The following is a 12,353-nucleotide window of genomic DNA, read 5'->3' as shown; positions in this document are numbered from 1 at the left end:
GTATTTTTCTATAACTTATCCGATCCGATCCATATCGGTCAATAACTTGATGTAGCTCATATACACTTGAACTTGACAAATGAGATCCATGGAGAAGGGTATATGAGATTCGGCCGAACTTAGCAAGCTTTTACTTCTAATTTGTTGTTCCTTAAAGTTGTATTAGTATTTCGTTCATCACATTCCTCTACGAGGCGTTTATCTTGTCACCCTCTGCTATCTTTTAACATAAGATAGGTATTAGCAAATAAATGTCCCTACAGATAAAATAAAACAAACATTTACCAACATAAATCTTCCATAGTGGTCCTTAAGATTCTCTTTTTTGTGAGTTTGCTTTAGGAATATCCCCCCACAAATGTTAAACTCATTCTGACTTTTAATACAAATCCTCTGATATCTGCGGCTAATAGAGTTTTACAAAACTTATAAGTTTTTGTTGATCCCCGCCTTCATCATTGAAATAAATGCCAAATGCAACATATGTAGAAAATTGTGATTTATAACAAGAAATTCATACTTTTCTTCACCTGAAGTTTGCCCGTTTTTTTTTTGTTGCTTTTTGGGGTTTTTGTTTTGGTAACCCAAGTTTTACAAAGTATTGAAAACCACGTAATGTGGCAAGAAAACTTGGTAAGAAAAATCTCCCACAGACCAAAAACTCTTTCTGGTGCATGCGATGGCTTCATGAATGGCGAATGATGCAGCCCGTAAGTATGTTCGCGTCGGAGTTGCTGAAGCTGTAACTTGTTTTGCGGTAAACTCCCCAAGAATGAATGTACCCCCAAGATTATCTCATGAGAAAAGAAATTATACGCCATTGAGTGCACATACGTTGGTCCTTTGCTTTACGGGCCCTTTAGCAGGATGAAAAGATGGTATGAAGCAAAAAGGAAAAACACAAAAAAGAAGTAGGCGGATAATATTTAATGTTTTCTAATGGAAAAACTTTGTAAATTCTTTGTACGAGCCACTGGGTTTATTGGAAGCGGAAGCTTTGGGTGGGTGAGGCGCAGACAACGATGAGGAACTTCTTCCCTAGCCACACATGGCAAATGATGTACGTACGAATGGAGACATTTATAAAACGATTTAAAACCAAAGCAACCCTTCTCTTGGCTTCAAGCAGCCGCTCATAAGACTTGATGCTGTCCCTTGTGTGTATGTGTGCGTGTGGTTGAAATGGGGTTAAGAGCTGTTTGTTTTTCTCAGTTTGTTCCTTAGTTTTGAAGTTGTTTTAAAAAAGTTTCATGTTGAATTTCTTTGGCTGTTGCAATTCTTTTCGGCTTCCAGCTTGCTTTGATTCTTTTTTGATTTGCTCTGGCTTGCTTCTGCTCCGGCTGCTGTTGGTACTGCCACTGCAGCCTCAAGGAATTGTCAAATGCTAGGATTTTTAAGCAAATAATACTTAAGTTTTGTTCGAAAAGCTCTTCAAGGCAAAAAATGACAAATAAACCCCACCATAAATTGAACTCTCAGGCATTTGCTTTAGCCTGAATGGGTACACAGAGAGCGTTTTGTAGATTTTTACTTATATAGAAAAATTTTACTTAGATCTTTTCAAACTAAATTTTTTTAAGAAAATTTTGCAAAAAAGAGATTTTGAATTTAGCTTTTATAAAACATTGTAACAAATGTTCATTTTCACAAAAATTTTAAAAAATTTCAAAAAATTTTCCAAATTGGATTTTTATATGAAACTAGCCGAACCGGGCCCGCTCCGCTGCGCCTTCTAAAACTCTCTAGTATCTTTTTAGGATGTGGACACTTCGCCCTGAATGCGGATATCGAATAGTACTTGAACCCAAATTTTTTAACCATATTCGTTTTCTGGTCTCTAATACCTTTTATGTGATACCCTTATTGTGCCCATCGGACTACTTTCGGATATGGGTGGCGTTTTTTTGGGTAAGGTGAGATATCCACCCGATATCTAAAAATTATATAGCCTATTTTTCCTTCCAGACAAACGTACACAATCTATGAACATTTTAATAAAATCTATTCAGTCAAGTATCATGTAGTCATAATGGGTCTAATGGCGTTTCTGAGGGGTGGTGTGACCCCCTATACTTCAATCTGATTTTGTATACCATATTCGAAATCTACTCCCGAATACATTTCTTTTGAGCCCCATATTGAAATGAACATCCAATATGTCTGTTGGGGGGAGTTTTAGGGTTGGGCCAGCCCGATGGGCACTTAGACTTAAATTTTAATACCATATTCGTATTCTAATCTCCAATACCTTTCATTTGACACCTATATTGTCCCGGTCGGTCCACTTTTGATTTTGGAGTGTGTTTTTGGCTTGAGGGGGAGGGTCCGTCCCCCATCCGATACCGAAATATTATATAGCCTATGTTTCCTTCCAGACCAGACTCAAATTTTAATACCATATTCGTATTCTAATCTCCAATACCTTTCATTTGATACCTATATTGTCCCGGTCGGTCCACTTTTGATTTTGGAGTGTGTTTTTGGCTTGAAGGGGAGGGTCCGTCCCCCATCCGATACCGAAATATTATATAGCCTATGTTTCCTTCCAGACCAACGGACACAATATGCGAAAATTTCGAGAAAATTGATTCTTCAGTCTATAAGAACAAACAACCAGAGCCCCATATATCCGTGATTGGCTAATGTGTCCATTTTGAGAGTTTTTGTGGGGGTGTGGTGGCGCCCTATACTTCGACATGAATTTGTATGCCAGATTCGTTATCTAATCCCACATACTTTTCATTTGATACCCATATGGTCCTTATCGGTCCACTTTTTATTTGGGGTATCGGTGGAGGGTCCGCCCCCTTCCGTTATCAACAATTTATAAAGTCTATTCCTACTTCCTGACCATATACATAATCTACTCTCGAATACCTTTCATTTGAGTCTCATATTGTCATGATCGTCAAATAAACCTCTTTTAAGAGGTTTTAGGGATGGGCGGCCTCCACAGGTACTTGGACCCAATTTTTTATACCCTCCACCATAAGATGGGGGTATACTAATATCGTCATTCTGTTTGTAACTACTCGAAATATTCGTCTGAGACCCCATAAAGTATATATATTCTTGATCGTCGCGACATTTTATGTCGATCTAGCCATGTCCGTCCGTCTGTCCGTCCGTCCGTCCGTCTGTCTGCCAAAAGCCCGCTAACTTCCGAAGGAGTAAAGCTAGCCGCTTGAAATTTTGCACAAATACTTCTAATTAGTGTAGGTCGGTTGGTATTGTAAATGGGCCATATCGGTTCATGTTTTGATATAGCTGCCATATAAACCGATCTTGGGTCTTGACTTCTTGAGCCTCTAGAGTGCGCAATTCCTATCCGATTGGGATGAAATTTTGCACGACGTGTTTTGTTATGATATTCAACAACTGTGCCAAGTATGGTTCAAATCGGCCCATAACCTGATATAGCTGCCATATAAACCGATCATGGGTCTTGACTTCTTGAGCCTCTAGAGTGCGCAATTCTTATCCGATTCGAATGAAGTTTTGCATGACGTGTTTTCTCATGATATCCAACAACTGTGCCAAGTATGGTTCAAATCGGTTCATAACCTGATATAGCTGTCATATAAACAGATCTGGGGACTTGATTTCTTGAGCTTCAAGAGGGCGCAATTCCTATCCGATTTGGCTGAAATTTTGCAAGACGTTTTTTATTGTTACTTTTAATAACTATGTCAAATAAGGTACAAGTTGGTTCATAACCTGATTTAGCTGTCATATAAACCGATCTGGGTTCTTGACTTCATGAGCCTCTAGAGGTCGCAATTATTATCCGATTTGCCTGAAATTTTGTACGACGGATTCTCTCATGACCATTAACATACGTTTTTATTATGGTCTGAATCGGTATATAACCCGATACAGCTCCCATATAAATCGATCTCTCTATTTACTTCTTGAGCCCCCAAAGGGCGCAATTCTTATTCGAATTGGCTGACATTTTACACAGGTCTCCAACATATAATTTAATTGTTGTCCAAACCGGACCAAATCTTGATATCGCTCTATATTCTGTTTTGCCTAAGAAGAGATGACGGGAAAAGAACTCGACAAATGCGATCCATGGTGGAGGGTGTATAAGATTCGGCCCGGCCGAACTGAGCACGCTTTTACTTGTTTATTCTTTAAATAAAACAAATAATAGTTGTTGTTTTTTTCGCACATTTAAACTTGTTTATAATGGATATTTCTTTATCGCGTAAATGTTACCAAACAATATATGTTCCATCTTGTTGTGTTTTCTTGTACCGGGCAACCATTTGTGTGTTGCTCTTATGATTTTTGTCATTGGACGTACCAGAATTTTTTACCGAAACTTTTCTATGGAACTTCTTGGGATTATTTTCTTGTGTACATACAATATGTAATAGAGTAAGTATTTTGCCAACCACTGGTGTATACGCTCAAATACTCACCCTTTCTCTCTAGTAGTGGAGACACAAGAGAAAAATTATTGGTCCAGTACACGAATAATCGTTTGCGTTTATCGAACTACTTTTGTAATAAAAGAGTTTTTCGTTTTACAACAAGAGGAAGGCCCTTTTAACGTAGACGAAGCTGCTAAAGGGTTTACGATAAACAAATTTAGTTACGATCAATTGTTCTACTTTTATGGCTATGGTTTGATATGTTGAAGCGAAACGTAACACGGTTACAATAAAAGCCAAACATCGGGATAAAAGTATTTTGTTTGTTGTAAAAATATCCCAAACATTTTATTTTTTTGCGTGTATGGTAGTTGAATTCTTATTAAAGAGGATGGTTAATTTATCCATGGTGGTGGTTATACAAAGTTCGGTACGGCCGAAACTAACGCGTTTTTTCTTGATTTTTTCTCACAAAATTTTGTCAACATGAGGATTATGTTAAAATATAAAATTTTCAGATAATTGTGTTAAAATTAGAATTTTGTAGAAAATTTTGACAACTTTCATTAAAAAAAAGTTAATAAAAATTAAATTTCATGGAAAACTTGATTTTCTTTGACAAATTTTATTTAAAATTTAATTTTAAAATATTGTAAAATTTTTTGAAAAATCTTCTTTGTGTCAACATTTTAATTTACTGAATAAAGTTTTTATTTTGAAAAGACTTTTTCAAATTTTTCAAAGTGCAACATGGTCTGTTGTCTTTATTTTTTCCCAATTTCTTTGTGGGGGGATGTAGTGGAGCATGGTTTGGTGTCGGGCTAAGAATATTTGCCTGGAATGGCAAGGGAGAAACAGTTTTCAGTTTATTTGCCTTTGTTTTTTGTCATTCGTTTGCAACGGCAGTGTTCATTGGGAATTTTTTAACAAGGGGAAAAGTTCCTTTTCTTTCCCTTCTTTGCTCAAGTGTTTTAAGTGGTTTTCAAACTGATTTTTTGTTTCTCGTTTCTATTGACGAATCTGATGCTGTTTAGTTGCTGTGGCTCTTGCCTTTCTTCCAAAATAAATACTTTTTAATATCTTGCCCACCCCGTCTCCACTCCCGAGCAACTCTACTTACTATCGTAATGCTTAAAGGGGCTTGCAACGAATCAATGTTTAAAAATTGAGATTCTGTAGATTTTACTGCTTTATACCATACTTCCAAAACTGATTGAGTTTGTTTCATTCTCTATTTCGCGCTCACCCAACCCAAATAGCATTCACCAAAATTGCTATTTTCGGTTAAGTAATGAAAATTCTTTGCTTTGGTAGGAGGTGAAATAGTAAAACAAAGTTGTACGAAAATTTGCCTAAAAGGAGTTTTATTTCCAGTCGAGTTCAAGGATTAATAGGATTTTCCATTCAATTTTTATTTGCTTTTTGTGTCTCCATCACATCACATCATGAGTTGTTGAGTGTTTCACATATCAGTTCCTTGTTTTGACATTGCTTGGCCAAGACTGTTAATGGCTTTTAACATTGGCATAAGTATATAAGCACCACAAATTGTCAAAGGCAGAGATAGTTTTATATTTTTTAAATCGGAATTAAAAAAAATCGTATAAGAGATGTTGATTAAAAAATTTTAATTTATTGAACGGCAACAAATGCAGGAAACCTTCCAGCATCGTATAGTTATGTTTGGTAAACAAACCAAGAAGGGGTTTAAAGGGTATAAAAGACTACCTGTATAAGAGACTATCCGTCTAAGGGGCTATCCATCTAAGAGACTACCCGTGTAAGAGACTAACCGTCTAAGAGACTACCCGTCTAAGAGATTACCCGTGTAAGAGACTACCCGTCTAAGAGACTATACGTCTAAGAGAATATCCGTCTAAGTGATTATCTGTCTTAGAGACTACTCATCTAAGACACTACCCGTCCAAGAGAATATTCGTCCAAGAGACTATCCATCTAAGAGAATATCCGTCTAAGAGACAACCCGTCTAAGAGACTTTCTGTCTAAGATACTGCCTGTGTAATAAACTTCCAGTGTAAGAGACTACCCGTCTACGAGAACCCGTTCAAGAGTCTACCCTTCCAAGAGACTACCCGTCTAAGAGAATATCCGTCCAAGAGATTACCCGTCCAAGAGACTATCCATCTAAGAGAATATCCGTCTTAGAGACTATCCGTCTAAGAGACTATCCGTCTAAGAGACTATCCGTCTAAGAGACAACCCGTCCAAGAGAATATCCAATATACGCCCACGTGACTCCCCATCCAAGAGACTATCCGTCTAAGAGACTATCTGTCTAAGAGATTATCCGTCTAAGAGGCTATCCGTCTAAGAGACTACCGGTCTAAAATCTTTCTGTCGCCTATAAGACTATCCGTCTAAGAGACTACCTGTCTAATAAACTACCCGTCTAAGAGACGATCCGTCTAAGAAACTACCTGCCTAATAAACTACCCGTCTAAGAGACAACCCGCCATGAGAATATCCTTCCAAGAGACTATCCATCTAAGAGAATACCTGTCTAAGAGACTACCCGTCTAAGAGACTAACTGAGACTATTTCGGATCGTCGTAAAATTCTAAGACGATATAACGATGTCGGTGTGTCTGTCCGTCCGTTTGTTGTAATCACTCTAGAGCCTTTAAAAATTGAGATATTGAGCTGAAATTTGGCACAGATACGTCCTTTTGATGCACGCTGGTTAATTTCTTGAACGGGCCAAATCGGAAAATATTTGGATATAGCTGCTATATAGACCGATTTTCCGGTAAATGGTCTAATGCCCATAAATTTTATTTTTCATTTATTTTTCATCCGATATCGCTAAAATTTGAAACAGTGAGTAGTTTTAGGCATCCCGATATCTAAGTCAAGTATGGTCCATATCGGAGTATATTTACATATAGCTGCCATATATACCGATCTGTCGATAAAGGGCCTGAAGCCCATAAAAGCTTTATTTTTTAACCGATTTCGCTGAAATTTTAAACATTGATTAGTTTTACGCCTCTTAAAATAGGACCCAAATATGGTTCAGATCGGAGGACTATATTTAAATACAGCTACCATATAGACCGATCTCCCGATTAAGGGTCCGAAGCCCATAAAAGCTTTATTTTTTAACCGATTTCGCTGACATTTGAAACATTGAGTAGTTTAACGCCTCCTAACATAGGACCCAAATGTGGTTCAGATCGGAGTATATGTACACCGATTTGTCTATAAAGGGTACGAAGCCCATAAAAGCTCTATTTATTACCCGACATCCGTTCCAAATATGGTTCAAATTGGACTATATTTAGATATAGCTGCCATACAGACCGATATCTCCATAAAGGGTCTGAAGCGAATAAAAGCTTTATTTTTTTATTCGATTTCGCTGAAATTTGGAACATTAAGTAGTTTTAGTCCACCCGCCTTCCGACCCAAATATGGTAAAGATCGGACTGTATTTAAATATACCTGTCATATAGACCGATGTGCCGATTAAGGGTCTGAAGCTCATAAAAGCTTTATTTATTACCAGATTTTGTTGAAATTGTGTCAAATATGGTTCAAATCGGTCCATAACCTGATATAGCTGCCATATGAACCGATCTGGGATCTTGACTTCTTGAGCCTCTAGAGTGCGCAATTCTTACCCGATTGGAATGAAATTTTGCACGACGTGTTTTGTTATGATATCCAATAACTGTGCCAAGTATGGTTCAAATCGGTTTATAACCTGATATAGCTGCCATATAAACCGATCTTGGGTCTTGACTTCTTGAGCCTCTAGCGTGCACAATTCTTATCCGCTTGGAATGAAATTTTGCACGACGTGTTTTGTTATGATATCCAATATCTGTGCCAAGTATGGTTCAAATCGGTCCATAACCTGATATAGCTGCCATATGAACCGATCTGGGATCTTGACTTCTTGAGCCTCTAGAGTGCGCAATTCTTACCCGATTAGAATGAAATTTTGCACAACGTGTTTTCTTATGATATCCAATAACTGTGCCAAGTATGGTTCAAATCGGTCCATAACGTGATATAGCTGCCATATAAACCGATCTGGGATCTTGACTTCTTGAGCCTCTAGAGGTCGCAATTATTATCCGATTTGCCTGAAATTATGTACTACGGATCCTCTCATGACCATTAACATACATGTTCATTATGATCTGAATCGGTCTATAGACCGATACAGCTCCCATATAAATCGATCTCTCTATTTTACTTCTTGAGCCCCAAAGGGCGCAATTCTTATTCGAATTGGCTGATATTTACACAGGTTTCCAACATATAATTTAATTGTGGTCCAAACCGGACCATATCTCGATATTGCTCTAATAGCAGAGAAAATCTTTTCTTATATCCTTTTTGCCTAAAAAGAAATGCCAGAAAAAGAACTCGACAATTGCGACCCAGGGTGGAGGGTATATAAGATTCGGCCCGGTCGAACTGAGCACGCTTTGACTTGTTTATATTTGTTTTGTCACTCCCTTTGCAACACATCGAAATATCCATTTCCGACCCTATAAAGTATATATAGTCTTGATCAGCGTAAAAATCTAAAACGGTCTAGACATGTCCGTCCGTCTGTCCGTCTGTCTGTTGAAATCACGCTACAGTCTTAAAAAAAGAGATATTGAGCTAAATTTTGCACATATTCTTTTTTTGTCCATTAGCAGGTTAAGTTCGAAGATGGGCTATATCGGACTATATCTTGATATAGCCCCCATATAGACCGATCCACCGATTTAGGGTCTTCCAAGAGACTATCCATCTAAGAGAATACCTGTCTAAGAGACTACCCGTCTAAGAGACTAACTGAGACTATTTCGGATCGTCGTAAAATTCTAAGACGATATAACGATGTCGGTGTGTCTGTCCGTCCGTTTGTTGTAATCACTCTAGAGCCTTTAAAAATTGAGATATTGAGCTGAAATTTGGCACAGATACGTCCTTTTGATGCACGCTGGTTAATTTCTTGAACGGGCCAAATCGGACAATATTTGGATATAGCTGCTATATAGACCGATTTTCCGGTAAATGGTCTAATGCCCATAAATTTTATTTTTCATTTATTTTTCATCCGATATCGCTAAAATTTGAAACAGTGAGTAGTTTTAGGCATCCCGATATCTAAGTCAAGTATGGTCCATATCGGAGTATATTTACATATAGCTGCCATATATACCGATCTGTCGATAAAGGGCCTGAAGCCCATAAAAGCTTTATTTTTTAACCGATTTCGCTGAAATTTTAAACATTGATTAGTTTTACGCCTCTTAAAATAGGACCCAAATATGGTTCAGATCGGAGGACTATATTTAAATACAGCTACCATATAGACCGATCTCCCGATTAAGGGTCCGAAGCCCATAAAAGCTTTATTTTTTAACCGATTTCGCTGACATTTGAAACATTGAGTAGTTTAACGCCTCCTAACATAGGACCCAAATGTGGTTCAGATCGGAGTATATGTACACCGATTTGTCTATAAAGGGTACGAAGCCCATAAAAGCTCTATTTATTACCCGACATCCGTTCCAAATATGGTTCAAATTGGACTATATTTAGATATAGCTGCCATACAGACCGATATCTCCATAAAGGGTCTGAAGCGAATAAAAGCTTTATTTTTTTATTCGATTTCGCTGAAATTTGGAACATTAAGTAGTTTTAGTCCACCCGCCTTCCGACCCAAATATGGTAAAGATCGGACTGTATTTAAATATACCTGTCATATAGACCGATGTGCCGATTAAGGGTCTGAAGCTCATAAAAGCTTTATTTATTACCAGATTTTGTTGAAATTGTGTCAAATATGGTTCAAATCGGTCCATAACCTGATATAGCTGCCATATGAACCGATCTGGGATCTTGACTTCTTGAGCCTCTAGAGTGCGCAATTCTTACCCGATTGGAATGAAATTTTGCACGACGTGTTTTGTTATGATATCCAATAACTGTGCCAAGTATGGTTCAAATCGGTTTATAACCTGATATAGCTGCCATATAAACCGATCTTGGGTCTTGACTTCTTGAGCCTCTAGCGTGCACAATTCTTATCCGCTTGGAATGAAATTTTGCACGACGTGTTTTGTTATGATATCCAATATCTGTGCCAAGTATGGTTCAAATCGGTCCATAACCTGATATAGCTGCCATATGAACCGATCTGGGATCTTGACTTCTTGAGCCTCTAGAGTGCGCAATTCTTACCCGATTAGAATGAAATTTTGCACAACGTGTTTTCTTATGATATCCAATAACTGTGCCAAGTATGGTTCAAATCGGTCCATAACGTGATATAGCTGCCATATAAACCGATCTGGGATCTTGACTTCTTGAGCCTCTAGAGGTCGCAATTATTATCCGATTTGCCTGAAATTATGTACTACGGATCCTCTCATGACCATTAACATACATGTTCATTATGATCTGAATCGGTCTATAGACCGATACAGCTCCCATATAAATCGATCTCTCTATTTTACTTCTTGAGCCCCCAAAGGGCGCAATTCTTATTCGAATTGGCTGATATTTTACACAGGTTTCCAACATATAATTTAATTGTGGTCCAAACCGGACCATATCTCGATATTGCTCTAATAGCAGAGAAAATCTTTTCTTATATCCTTTTTTGCCTAAAAAGAAATGCCAGAAAAAGAACTCGACAATTGCGACCCAGGGTGGAGGGTATATAAGATTCGGCCCGGTCGAACTGAGCACGCTTTGACTTGTTTATATTTGTTTTGTCACTCCCTTTGCAACACATCGAAATATCCATTTCCGACCCTATAAAGTATATATAGTCTTGATCAGCGTAAAAATCTAAAACGGTCTAGACATGTCCGTCCGTCTGTCCGTCTGTCTGTTGAAATCACGCTACAGTCTTAAAAAAAGAGATATTGAGCTAAAATTTTGCACATATTCTTTTTTTGTCCATTAGCAGGTTAAGTTCGAAGATGGGCTATATCGGACTATATCTTGATATAGCCCCCATATAGACCGATCCACCGATTTAGGGTCTTCCAAGAGACTATCCATCTAAGAGAATACCTGTCTAAGAGACTACCCGTCTAAGAGACTAACTGAGACTATTTCGGATCGTCGTAAAATTCTAAGACGATATAACGATGTCGGTGTGTCTGTCCGTCCGTTTGTTGTAATCACTCTAGAGCCTTTAAAAATTGAGATATTGAGCTGAAATTTGGCACAGATACGTCCTTTTGATGCACGCTGGTTAATTTCTTGAACGGGCCAAATCGGACAATATTTGGATATAGCTGCTATATAGACCGATTTTCCGGTAAATGGTCTAATGCCCATAAATTTTATTTTTCATTTATTTTTCATCCGATATCGCTAAAATTTGAAACAGTGAGTAGTTTTAGGCATCCCGATATCTAAGTCAAGTATGGTCCATATCGGAGTATATTTACATATAGCTGCCATATATACCGATCTGTCGATAAAGGGCCTGAAGCCCATAAAAGCTTTATTTTTTAACCGATTTCGCTGAAATTTTAAACATTGATTAGTTTTACGCCTCTTAAAATAGGACCCAAATATGGTTCAGATCGGAGGACTATATTTAAATACAGCTACCATATAGACCGATCTCCCGATTAAGGGTCCGAAGCCCATAAAAGCTTTATTTTTTAACCGATTTCGCTGACATTTGAAACATTGAGTAGTTTAACGCCTCCTAACATAGGACCCAAATGTGGTTCAGATCGGAGTATATGTACACCGATTTGTCTATAAAGGGTACGAAGCCCATAAAAGCTCTATTTATTACCCGACATCCGTTCCAAATATGGTTCAAATTGGACTATATTTAGATATAGCTGCCATACAGACCGATATCTCCATAAAGGGTCTGAAGCGAATAAAAGCTTTATTTTTTTATTCGATTTCGCTGAAATTTGGAACATTAAGTAGTTTTAGTCCACCCGCCTTCCGACCCAAATATG

This window comes from Stomoxys calcitrans, chromosome 1 (assembly GCF_963082655.1).
Source record: "Stomoxys calcitrans chromosome 1, idStoCalc2.1, whole genome shotgun sequence".
Classification (NCBI taxonomy): Eukaryota; Metazoa; Arthropoda; class Insecta; order Diptera; family Muscidae; genus Stomoxys; species Stomoxys calcitrans.
The sequence above is the reverse complement of the archived record's forward strand: the minus strand, read 5'-3'. Positions refer to the sequence as shown.